The following is a 14745-nucleotide window of genomic DNA, read 5'->3' as shown; positions in this document are numbered from 1 at the left end:
AGGTAGTTTATTTAATTATTTTATTGATAGGGTAGTGTTAGGTTTAATTATATCTTAGGTTAGGACTTATTTTACAGGTAATTTTGTTATTATTTTAACTAGGTAACTATTAAATAGTTCTTAACTATTTAATAGCTATTGTACCTGGTTAAAATAAATACAAAGTTACCTGTAAAATAAATATTAATCCTAAAATAGCTATAATATAATTATAATTTATATTGTAGCTATATTAGGGTTTATTTTACAGGTAAGTATTTAGCTTTAAATAGGAATAATTTATTTAATAAGAGTTAATTTATTTCGTTAGATAAAAATTATATTTAAGTTAGGGGGGTGTTAGTGTTAGGGTTAGACTTAGCTTTAGGGGTTAATCCATTTATTAGAATAGCGGTGAGCTCCGATCGGAAGTTTAGGGGTTAATAATTGAAGGTAGGTGTCGGCGATGTTAGGGAGGGCAGATTAGGGGTTAATACTATTTATGATAGGGTTAGTGAGGCGGATTAGGGGTTAATAACTTTATTATAGTATCGCTCAGGTCCGCTCGGCAGATTAGGGGTTAATAAGTGTAGGTAGGTGTCGGCGACGTTGTGGGGGGCAGATTAGGGGTTAATAAATATAACATAGGGGTCGGCGATGTTAGGGCAGCAGATTAGGGGTACATAGGGATAATGTAAGTAGCGGCGTTTTACGGAGCGGCAGATTAGGGGTTAAAAGTGTAATGCAGGGGTCAGCGATAGCGGGGGCGGCAGATTAGGGGTTAATAAGTGTAAGGCTAGGGGTGTTTAGACTCGGGGTACATGTTAGAGTGTTAGGTGCAGACGTAGGAAGTGTTTCCCCATAGGAAACAATGGGGCTGCGTTAGGAGCTGAACGCTGCTTTTTTGCAGGTGTTAGGTTTTTTTCAGCTCAAACAGCCCCATTGTTTCCTATGGGAGAATCGTGCACGAGCACGTTTTTGATGCCGGCCGCGTCCGTAAGCAACTCTGGTATCGAGAGTTGCATTTGCGGTAAAAATGCTCTACGCTCCTTTTTTGGAGCCTAACGCAGCATTTGTTTGAACTCTCGATACCAGAGTTAAATTTATGGTGCGGCCAGAAAAAAACCCGCGGAGCGTTAACAGCCCTTTTACCGCCGAACTCCAAATCTAGGCCCAAGAATGCCAAAAAGGCTTTTGACAGGGTGGATTGGGGATTCCTTGGTGCCACTCTGCCAAAAATGAACATAGGATCAAAATTTATCGGCAGGATCTTCTCACTATACTCAAACCCCACAGCTAGAATTAAAACCAACAATATCCTATCTGAATCATTTCAGATTTGAAACGGTACACGACAGGGATGCCCTCTTTTCCCACTTTTATTTGCCCTCTCCATAGAAGTTTTAGTCCACAAAATATGAAACAACCACCATATTAAAGGTATATGTATCCAGAATATAGAATATAAGACAGCGTTATACGCAGATGATATTTTTCTAACTTTGACCGACATTGACACATCTCTTCCCGCACTACTTACATAATTTGAGGAATATGGTAAACATTCAAATTTCTACCTCAACCTCTCAAAATCAGAACTCCTCAATAACTCAATACCACCTGAAACTATTGCAAACATTTTCTCCTACTGCCCCCTCAAAATACAACAGCACAAATCAAAATATTTGGGTATCTACCTTACAGAGATATGGTTAGCACCAACTATACACACATACGAGGGGAAATCATAAAAGATCTGTTGGGATGGAATAATAAATCCTTCTCATGGCTAGGTAGAATACACATACTAATAATGAATATTCTACCCTGCATAATGTACCTATTCCAAACTGTACCTATGCCACTACCCCATAATTTTTTTTAAAACCTATAAGCCAAAATAGAAGTGTTTATATGAAAAAAAATTAAACCTTGAGTCCCGAAAAAGACTCTACCTACCCAGGGAAAAAGGAGGATTGGGAGTACCAAATCTAAACCAATATAGATAAGCAACCCTTCTACAACGCATACCAGAATGGTGCTCTCAGTCTAACCAGAAACAATGGATCCAACTGGATGCAGATATTCTGCGTCTTGCAAATGTAGGCTCCCTGGCTTGGATTCCCTCACAGAAAAGACCAGCTGGCAAAAAATACCCACTTCTCAACAAGCTATTCACCCACTGGGATAAATTAATAAATACATCCTAACATATTTCCTCAATACCATCCCCCTTAACACCTTTCATAGAAAATCCAGACATCTGATACATAGACGCAGCCACCCTAACCCAACAATTAACCACATTAAACACTGCGCAATAGGATCCATCATCAGAGACGGCAAATGAATCCCAATATAAATGTTTGCGTATGAGGGTGCGAACATCATACCCATTGCGGTCCCCTGAGTTTGTAGGAAAAAAGTTTTTTCACACTCAAAATAGTTGTGGTCCAGTATAAATTTAATACTGGACAAAAGGAATTCAAGTTTTTCAGGAGCCATGTCTCTAGAGCTTAGACTCTCCCTAATAGCATTAGTCCATATATAGTGGGGGATACAGATGTAAAGGGAAGCAACATCGCATATGAGTCATATATAATCATCTCTCCAGTCTATTCCTTCAAATGTATTAATGAAATGGGTAGTGTCTCTGATATAAGATGGTATATCTTTGACAACCGGTTGGAGAAAAGAATCAGTATAAGTGGAAAGATTACTAGTAAGGAAACCAATGCCTGAAATGATAGGCCTCCCAGGGGGGTTAGTGAGGGACTTGTGCACTTTAGGAAGATGATAAAAAATGGGGGTGCTGGGGTGGGGTTCTAAAATAAAATTGAACTCATCTTTAGTAATAATGGCTATCATAAGTATCCCCAACAGTTTCTTGGTGAATTTTTCCGTAGGGTTAAATTTAAGTTTTCTATATGTATCTGTATCATTCAAAATGTTATAGGCCTCTTAAAGGTAATCTGATCTATTTTGGATAACTACCCCCACTGCCTTTATCAGCAGATCTGATGACTATACTGGTGTCTGCTTTTAAGTTAGAAAGTGTGAATCTCTCCAACCTGGTCACGTTTTCATTGTATTTATTAACCCATTTCCCTTTGTTTTTTTCCCAAATTATTGAAGGATCACCGTTAACTAATTTATTAAAAACACTAATATATTCACCCTGTGTTCCTACCGAATAAAAGGTGGACTTTTTTAAAACTGCGTAGTAATGATAGGCTTGTCCCCTTCATGTATACTCCATTCTGGATCCGGTGAAATTAGTTGAGAAGCTAATGGAGTAACCAAGGCTGTAGATATATATGTTGTTGCATTTTCTAATTCTAAATTTTCTAAAATCCTTTAGTATCCTTGTCTTCGTTATTCAAAGAAAAGGTGGTATATTTAAGATATATATTGTGTGTGTCATGAAATCCGAATACCTACGATCCTCATTGCTATGTATAGTGGTAATAATTTCATGCTGAGTCAAAGTAATCATTATGGTAAATCTTATATGCGGCAACAATTATAGTACTCTCTACAACTGTATCACTAAACTCCAGCATTAGCAAATTAAACACGCAAGCAATATTATTAATAAGAATCCAAACTTTAATAATACACATCCCATGCACAGGTATCAACAAAGCCTCCCAGTGAAATAGGTTATATATTTGGAATGTATATTTCCTTAATGATAAAATGTCGTATATCTATTTTTAAACACTGGGTTACATTTGATAATTTGTCAGCACTCTAGGCTATCATCAAATGGCTCCACATGATTTCATCTCATATTTGCATGGTTATTAGATTAAGATCCCCTATTTATAGATAAACCCAATAATTATAAGCTTCATTCATACCATTGGGCATAACTGAATTCAGTCTAAAATCCAATTGGTTTCTATTTGAAGAAGTATTTGTTCTCATCCCCTCCTCTGATTCCGGGTTTAACTTTTTCTAGCCCCCAGCATTTGAATGCTCCAGTATCACCACCATGGTATTGCAAAAAGTGTCTCACTAAACTTGTGATTTGTTTGCCCTTTTCAAGATCTTTGCAGGCAATTCGTATATTGCTCAAGTGTTTTGTCATGCGCTTTCCCATCCTTCTAGTAGTCATACCGACATAGAACCGGTAACAGTGGCATGACACGCAATATATAACATTGGTACTTTGACAATTTATTAAGTATTAATCATTCATTTTTTAATAAATCTGTCAAACATGACTTGTTTACCATGTGTTGGCACACTTTGCATTCCCTGCATGGAATAGAGCCTTTGTTTAAGGTGGGTTTCTTTGCATTTCTATAGAAATGACTCTTGGTGAGACGATCATTGAGGTTGTTTGCTCTTCTAAATGTGAAAAAGGGTTTTTCTGGTAGTATTGATCTTAATTTTTCATCTCCCCTCAGAATATGCCGGTGTTTTCTGAATATATTTGAGATTTGTTCACTTTAATGGGTATAGGTTGAGTTGAATCTATGTGGGTTAGTTGTTCTGTGTTTTTTTGGTTTTAATAATTAATTTCTGTTTTTTGCAAATCTCAGATATATTCAGAAAGCACTGGCATATTTGATAGAAATGCAAAGAAACGCCCATTACATGAAGGCTCTATTCCATGCGGGGACTGCAAAGTTTGCCAACACATGGTAAAAAAACAATTCATGGTTGTCAGTTTTAATAAAAAATGGATGATTAATACTCTTATAAATTGTCAAAGTACCAAAGTTATAGTTTGCCTCTCATGCCACTGTGACCTGTTGTATGTCGGTATGACTACTAGAAGGATGGGAAAGAGTATGACAGAACACTTGAGCAATATACGAAATGCCCGCAAAGTTCTTGAAAAGGGCAAACAAATAACAAGTGTAGCGAGACACTTTTTGCAATACCATGGTGGTAATACTGGAGCTTTCAAATGCTGGGTGCTAGAAAAAGTTAAACCCGGCATCAGAGGAGGGGGATGTGAACAAATACTTCTTCAAAAAGAAACCAATTGGATTTTTAGACTGAATTCAGTTATGCCCAATGGTATGAATGAAGCTAATAATTATTGGGTTTATCTATAAATAGGGGATCTTAATCCAATAACCCTGCAAATATGAGATGAAATCATGTGGAACCATTTGCTGATAGTGTTGACAAATTATTAAATGTAACCCAGTGTTTAAAAATAGATATACAGCATTTTCTTATTAAGGAAATATACATGCCAAATATATTACCTATTTCACTGGGAGGCTTTGTTGATAACTGTGCATGGGATGTGTATTATAATAGTTTGGATGCCGATTAATAATATTGCTTGCATGTTTAATTTGCTAATGCTGGAGTCTAGTGATACAGTTGTAGAGAGTACTATAATAGTCACCGCATATAAGATTTACCATTATGATTACTTTGACTCAGCATGAATTTATTACCGCAATACATAGCAATGAGGATCATAGGTATCCGAATCTCAGGACACACACACTGTATATCTTAAATATGACAAGATTACATATTAACGAGCAGCATAAATATAAGTTGTCATCTTTCACAAATAGTACCGCCCATTTATGTTAGGTCATGAATTGGATCAACCAATAGCAGAATGAATAGGAAGCACACCCAGAGATGAACATCTTGGTAATGCCAATTGGCTTAGCGGTGGGCGTTGCCTGTTGTCAAACAATCATTGGCTGATTCATGGATAATTTGGCTCATATAAAGGAGACGGCAATGTGACTTTGGCTTGTCATTTCTAACATTGAAAAAGGCCAGCATATAGGCCAAAATGTGTTTGTGTTTAATTATGTATACCATTAAAGTTATAGATTAAAGTTTATATTCACTATCACTTTATTAGGAAAGAGTGCTATTTAAGCTCCTTAATCTTTTTTTCTTCTCCTTAGTAACAAAAACTAAAAGTGTTACAACTGGCAGAGTGTTTGGAATGTTTGGGTCATAACCTGTGGCCAGAGTTACAGGTAAATTATTCATTACTGAGTCTGATCCACTTAAAAAAGTAGCAGTTCAATAACCACCAGCATTGCTACTGTGACTAAACCACCGGAAGTGTCCATAGCCTTCTCCACTCCCTCCACCTGCACCTTTAGTGCCACAGTCAGCAGCAGTCCATAAGTACAGTGTTTAGTTTTACCAAAAGTGCTGTGCATAACAATTTGATGTATAAATAAAAAAATGAATTTAAAAAGTACATAGAATGACAAAACTAAAGGTAATAAAGCTTCAAAATGGCCAAAATGTGCACTGTAGTGTAAAACAAAATTTTTAGTTAAAACAAAAATTTCAGACAAAATTTGTCTGAAATAAATGTGCGACAATGAATGAACATGAATTAAAACAATTTTGTTTTTAAACGAAAGTTTTGGATGCAATGAAAAATGTTTGTGTGCACATCCCTGTTTGACACTAGTTTTGGATGTGTCTTCTCTAAAACCCTAGGGGGCTAGCTGTCCCACTATCAATAACACAATTGAATGATTAGTTGACTTCCCTTAATTATCGGGATAGTAAAGCCCAAATTAATATTTCATGATTCAGATAGGACATGTAATTTTAAACAATTTTCTATTTTGCTTTTATCATAAATGTTGTTTTATTCTCCTTTTATTCTTAGGTGAAAGCTAAACCTAGGTAGGCTCATATGCTAATTTCTAAGCACTTGAAGGCTGCCTCTTATCTGACTGCATTTGACAGTTTTTCACAGCTAGAGGGCATTAGTTCATGTGTTTCATATAAATAACATTGTGCTCACGCACTTGGAGTCAGCACTAATTGCCTGAAATACAAGTTTGTCAAAAAGAGATAAGGAGGCAATCTGCAGAAGCTTATATACAAGGCAATTACAGAGGTAATAAGTATATTATTATAACAGTGTAGGTTATGCAAAACTGGGGAATGGAAAATAAAGGAATTATCTATCTTCAAACACTAACATTTTTAAATGAAATGTTCTGTTTTAATTTATTCATCTCTAATTAATTTTTTGTTATTTTGGTTTTCTTTTTATTTATATTGGTATATTATCCAAATTGATAAGTTTAGTTTCTTTCGATTTGTTTAAGAGATATCAACTTAATTTAAAATAATCTATTTTTTAATATCTAATTACATGAATGTGCAAATACTTTCTACTTAAAATTGAAACAAAGAAATATAGAATTTTATGTCAGAAAAAAAAGTGCAAAATATACATATAGAAAGGGGGATTTTACAGTTGTACATACTTTTAAAATGTAAATGTTATATTTGCTATTTAATTCAAAATACACTCAATGATAAGTAATTACAATTTTAATAGGATCAAGTAAATATAGTTCTGAAACTAGACAAACCCCAAAGATAGTTTAAAAAATAAAATCAATATTCCATAAAATGTATACTATCAAATCTAGTCAAATAAAGCAAGGAAGAAATAAATGTCCTAATGAACCTACTGATAAGCAATAACCCCATTATCTTTGCTGATACCCCATTTTCTTGGCCCATATATATAGGTTATAGGTTATATGTAATAGGTTATTTTTTTAACCCACGCAGGACTGGTCCAGTTTGAGAACTCTGTCCTTCCTTTTTATGTCCTAGTTTTCTTAATGAAATCTGGGAATAACTAGCCCAGAAAAAATACCTTACATTTTATATACAGTAAAAGTATAAAATGTAAGGTAAACTCGTTAGTTCAGCAAAGGTACGAAACCTTGGAGTGCTGATTGACGCTGGACTATATTTTAAACAGCAGATTTCCTCTGTAATAAAATCTGCCTACTTTCATCTGAAAAACATAGCCAGGATACAACACTTAATTCCACCGGATGATATGCCAACATTAATCCATGCATTTGTATCCTCTAGGCTAGATTACTGCAATGCACTTTACTTGGGCCTCCCAAAAAAAAGAACTCCATCGCCTTCAGACAGTACAAAACGCAGCAGCCAGACTATTGACCAATCAAACTCGCTCCTGCCACATAATACCTATTCTCCACTCCCTGCATTGGCTTCCAATTAAATGGCGAACATATTTTAAAATTGGCCTGCTGGCCTTCAAAGCCTTAAACAACCAAGGCCCACAGTACCTGAAAGAGCTCCTGACACCCTACATCCCATCCCGTTCACTTAGGTCAGCCAACACATCCCTCCTCTCAGTGCCAAGAATAAGTAAAAACTCAGGCTCCAGAGCATTTGGCCACGCTGCCCCTACTTTCTGGAACTCTTTACCGTGCGCAATCAGAGAGGCACCGTCCTTACAGACTTTTAAAAAAAAGCTAAAGACCCACCTCTTCCATCAGGTATTCAGTCCGCTTATCTGTCCTTCAGAAACTCCTAACTTTTATGTCTTATGTTGGTATATTTGTAAAGTGCTTTGAGTCTCACAGGGAGAAAAGCACTATATAAATCTCAAATTATTATTCTATTATTATATATATATATATATATATATATATATATATATATTTAGATAGATAGATAAATAGATAGATAGATAGATCTATAATGTTCCAACTTCCTGCACTCACTCCAACAAGTTTTTATTTGCCCGGGTGTCACCTCCTGAATTTATTCATATGCAAATTTCTCAATGATGAAGGCACTCACAGGACTTAATAATAAAGTTGTATTTTATTCATCAATATGGTACATCAACATGTGTCAAGGTCGACGTTTCGGCTTAAACACTAAGCCATCTTCAAGACCATCTAATGTACAAAAAATATATTACATTGTAGTATCTCATTAATATCAATAGTTATTGACTATTTTATTATAACCATTGTAAACCCTTCACCTACATCTATGTTATATTTTCCCACACTGGGTTAATCACTGGGTTAATCCCTATGTGGTATCCCTTAAAATGTAACACACGGTGCATTCCTCACAGTAACAAAATATTGATTTCTACATTAGCATACATAATACAGCAATTGACACTAGACAACTGTAACACTAGCTTGTTACATCAAAGTTTAACAAATCCGTTAATTAACCATCATCCAAATATTATAGCCCATTTAATTGTAACGTATATTTCTACATGAACGTACCTTAGAACTTTAATGTTACAAACTCAGCGTCTGAAAAGCCATTAGAGAGAGCTGCTAGTTATTGTGTATGCGAGACAGACTTTTATTCTAGCTGCTTATTTCTAATTGGCTATCTCGTCAACTATTGATAACTATTGATATTAATGAGATACTACAATATAATATATTGTTTGTATTTTAGATGGTCTTGAAGACGGCTTAGTGTTTAAGCCGAAATGTCACTTGACACGTTGCTGTAACGTATTGATGAATAAAATACTACATTATTATTAAGTCCTGTGAGTGCCCTCATCATTGAGACATTTATATATATATATAAACTTCAAAGAAAGAAGAGGCACTTAATGAACATTATTTTTATTATTAGTGATTCATCAATAAAGGTTTATGTCAGGATCATTGGTTGTTTTGAGTAATATATCTCAGAGGTTGCTGATTCAGTTGAATACCATTCTTGGAGGTGGCTTATACTCCGTAGAGATTTTTTTACACAATCCAGCTGCCAGGTTGTTTTACAATTAACGCACACAGGTGCCTTATGACAGACACTAGATTAAAGTGAGTGGTACTATCTTGGTAGCGTATTGCTGTAACATATTTCAGTAACCTAATTGATGCATATACTACCGTGTCCATTGTTGTGCTATTACATGCTAGTTATTGAGTGCATATACACTTTTAAAAAAACCTGTATGTACATTTACTTTTTACAAACAGTAAGGATACTACATTAGATACTTGAGTCTTTATTACTATATAACTAACATATAGTCGTGTACCATATTAATTGTACTTGACAGTGTTGAATGTATTAAAATGAGCTGTGTTTGTTTGAGAAACAACTTTTTCAACTATTTGTACTATTAACTATCTGCATAGCTATTGATTGTATACAGTTTGCCTATCTGATCTTTAGTAATACTTTCTACATTTAAATATTCTAGATATTTTACATTTGTTAATTTACATATGTTTTGTCACTTTCTTTTATTTTATGTGGTTGTATCCCTATAGATGTGTTGCTTTACATTTAGGGGTATTACCTAAGATTTTAATTTATGTATCTTCTCTATTAGAAACAGTCTTGATAAAGGTCCCTGTGAGGACCGAAACATTGACTGAACCTTTATTGATGAATCACTAACAATAAAAATAATGTTCATTAAGTCCTGTGAGTGCCTCTTCTTTCTTTGAAGTTTCTACCTATCTACCATAGAGTACAGTAAATGCTTGGAACCCAGAACTATATATATATATATATATATATATATATATATATATATATATATATATATATATATAACACGGAAAGGGGACTGCCCTCCAAAACCGGATCAGGTACACATCCCATGACCCAGCAACATGCCAGCCTTGGGTGCTAAATAGCACTCACAAAAAGCTGTGCCGTCACCAGAGTCATAGGCAGTTAACCCCAGACAGGAGTGGGTGCAAGAACCATGGGGGATTACAAAACAAATACAACACATAAAGGAATCCCAGCACTCACCAGCTAGCTCACAGCTAAGATTTAAAATGTAAAGTCAAGAAAGAGAAATAGCACCAATAAGTCGTAGCACCAGGGGATTATTTGATTCTGAACACAGTTTCTTCTTTTTGATGACTTATTGATGAATGTTATTCCTTGTGTTCAGTCATAAGCTGGTACATAGTAGATCTGTATAATTAAGTACAATTACTCTTACACATTTATTATACTGTTTATTGTACTATTATTTATTTACTTTCTAGTACAGACCATACTTGCTTTATCTGCCTGGAATTATGGCTACAATACTAGTCCCCACAGGGGTGATAAATGAACAAAAGAGAAAGCAAATTATGGCCACTGCACTGAAAGGTCACAGTGAAGTTATAGAATCTATAAGGGAAGACAACTTAGACACTGCATTTTCAAGCTTAGAGAAATTGAGATACAAGGAGACTAATCTATGGTGGGACATAGAGTTCCTTGATTTATATATTTCAGAAAACAAAGTCCCTAGAGGACTTCGCATGAAGAAATATCCCTCGTTTGCCCTAGAAAACCCTGTATTTATGGAAGAGTGGAATACTAATTTAACAAACTGCTCTATCATATGTATGAAGCAACTCCTTAGACATAAGAGAGAAGAAAGGGATATCATACTAACAGAAATCAATAAAACCTATGATTTGCTTAAGAAATTTGAGTCAACACAAAAATATACTGATTATAAAATGCAACTAGATAACACAATTGATCAGCTAGACACCACCTTATCAGATAGAAAAGTGCAGAAATACAATAGGGACAAAAAGAATTATGATCTTGACATTGTCTACTCTTGGCAAAAGACCAGACCACAAGGTAGGAGAGGGTCACATAAGAAAAATTCTAGCAGCAATAACAAAAACAAATCACAACAGAATAAAAGCCAAACCCCTAGGAAAGTCACATTTTCAAGTATTGAAACTGATAACTTAGATAGTGAAACCACAGAGACAACCACAGAAGAACCAGACACCATACCTACAAATAATACTACTACAACAAGACAAAATTTAAAATCTCTGGTTAAACAACCGCAGCAAACCAGCACCCCCAAGAAGGGTGAACACACTTATAGATACCCCAGCAGGGACAGAAAAAACAAGAAGAAGTAGCGACAGTTAACCTCTCTGACTTTGCATTATCACCTCACCATGTTAATTTGTTAAATAAAGGTTTAAGTTTTGCACCAGCAACTAATTTTGATTTATTTGACACCCTTTTAGACACTAATAAATTGGTGAGAAAAATAGTCCTAAAGAAACACTTTTTTAATTCTGAAACAACACCACAACCCCTTATGAATAAATCAATTCCCACAGTGAATATAGGACTTCTATTTTCTGATCTTACTGATCTCACAACTCTTACGTCCTTACAACAACACTCTACCCGTCTATCGGGACAAACACTTAACACTTCCTATCCCTACACATTCAAAGAAAAATCACACTTTTACCCAGTACACGCACGTGACCATTTAATAGATCTATTTCAGAGATCAATAGAAAAAGAATTAACGGAACTTAATGAAACATTACACACCAACACACAATGCAAAGTTAGGGATAACCTGAATTATGGAGAGAGGAAAGCACTTAAAGATTTAAGAGAAAACCCTAATATAGTCATAACCAAAGCTGATAAGGGGGGGGCAATTCTCCTCCTCAACACTTGTGACTATTTGGAGGAAATAAATAATCAGCTTAATGATAATGAACAATATATGAAATTGACCTTTAACCCCACCATCTCTTTTAGCAAACAATTAAAAAGTCACTTAGACACAGCCATTGAATATGAGTATATGACACAAGATTTAACATCATTCCTACTGGTTAAAGCCCCCACCATACCTAATTTTAGAATAGCCCCCAAAATACACAAAGATCTTTCTAAACCGCCCGGAAGACCCATAGTGGCCAGCCAGGGCTCCTTGTGTGAGAGGCTTGGAGGCTGGCTGGACCACCTGTTACAACCACTAGTACAATCATTACCTGGATACATAAAAGATAGTGGCCACCTCATCCAACAATTAAGCAATATTAAATGGAAAAGTGGATACAGCTGGCTTACTATTGATGTAGCTGCGCTGTATTCCAGCATTCCCCATACAACAGGACTGATAGCCCTGAATGAAATGTTACTAAGGCACACAGACTTTGAAACAGGCTTTATTACTTTTGTTGTAGAAACAGCAGAATTCCTATTAAAACATAATTATTTTGTACATGAAGGCAATTATTACCTGCAGAAACGTGGCACGGCCATGGGCGCGAAATTCGCCCCGGCCTATGCCAATATATACATGGGGTACATGGAACTGAACATGATTTTTACAGCTGATTTTCCATATAAAAATAATGTCATACTATACGGCCGCTTCATTGACGACCTCATTATAATCTGGGACACAACACATAGTGAATACACCATAGAACATTTTATATCCTATATTAATACTAATAACATGAATTTAACTTTCACTCACAAAAGTGATACCCAACTGATTGAATATTTGGATCTAAAGCTTAGCATAGATCAGTCCAATTTAGACATCAACACATCTACATACAGAAAACCAACCTCTAGGAACACTATCCTTAGAGCAGATTCATGCCACGTACCACACTTGAAAAAGGGAATCCCCAAAGGACAATACTTAAGACTCCGTAGGAATTGCTCCAACGTGGACATATACAAAACAGAGGCCACAGAACTAACCAATAGACTCATAAAAAGAGGCTACAATAAACACAAACTTCACAAAATTAACAAAGAAGTAGAAGGACTACCAAGAAACAGCCTTTTTCGCAAAAAAGACAGAGGACTTGACAATGATAATATTGTCTTTTCAACTAAGTTCAGTAATCAGTACTACAAAATCTGTAAAGTCATTAAAAAGAAACTTACAATTCTTGAAAGTGATAATACCCTAAAAGAAATAATATCTAAAGGGATCAAATTTGTTGCTAAAAAAGCACCCTCACTGAGTAATCTAACTAGCAAGAATTTTTCAGAAAAACCACAGCCAACTGACAACTGGCTAAATCCAAACCCAGGTTTCTTTAAATGTGGCCACAGACCGTGTAAAAGTTGTGATTTTACACAAAGAAACAATACATTTACATCAACAAACACAAGAGAAACCTACAAAATCAGACAGAGGATAGATTGCACATCACAATATGTCATTTACCTTGTCACATGCCAATATTGTTTTCAGCAATACACAGGGATTACGACACGCCCATTAAAAGATCGAATAAGGGAGCATCTCCTATCATTAACTGAAAAGGAGCCTAAGACTCCTGTAGCGAAACATTTTCGCCAACATGGCATAGGTACAAATCATTTCTCATTCATCGGTATAGAAAGAATCCTAAACAATGCACGAGGAGGGGATAAAACGGACAAATTATTAAAAAGAGAGGTGTTCTGGATACTTAAATTAGATACTAGATATCCTCATGGCATAAATAGGAGGTTAGATGTAGATTTGTTCATATAAACAATATAAGGATAATAACAAAGAACAAATAAAAACAAAAAACAACGAAAAACACCAGGTTAGGAAATAATAAACAATATAATACATACCCTATGTTCAATTAACATAGCCTTATCCAACAATGAAGTCCATTGAAAAAACCCTGCCAACCGCAATATACCCTAGTGGCCACCGCCTTACCACCTTACTCCCTTGACTTCATACTCTTGATTATACCTCACTAAATACTAGCTTGATAATTGCAGCAATATTAGAAAATGTCACATACATATAAGAGCTTATTACTACTGACATATGACAACACAATTAAGTGTCTTCCCTTAGAGTTTTATCTCTATCTTAGCTTTAATCCCAGTCTCTGTCTGTTTACTTTTTTAATTTTTAATTTTATTTATTTATTGTTTCTTCCAACTTATTTTTTATAATATTTTCACAGACTATTTCTGCCTAATTTTTCCCTACTTTATCTTTCTTTACCATATGCATATTTTATTTATTTATTTATTCATATTCTTCTACTCCCTAACTATCTATAGATTAGTCCTTCTTACCATCCTTGACAGTTTAACTACTTAGACCTGTTAATTCTGAGTAATGTCTAAGTGTCACTATTTGTCAATACCCCAATACATAGGGAATAAGGGAGTATCAATTGGCCAGATCTTATTAAG

This window comes from Bombina bombina, chromosome 1, assembly GCF_027579735.1.
Source record: "Bombina bombina isolate aBomBom1 chromosome 1, aBomBom1.pri, whole genome shotgun sequence".
Classification (NCBI taxonomy): Eukaryota; Metazoa; Chordata; class Amphibia; order Anura; family Bombinatoridae; genus Bombina; species Bombina bombina.
The sequence above is the reverse complement of the archived record's forward strand: the minus strand, read 5'-3'. Positions refer to the sequence as shown.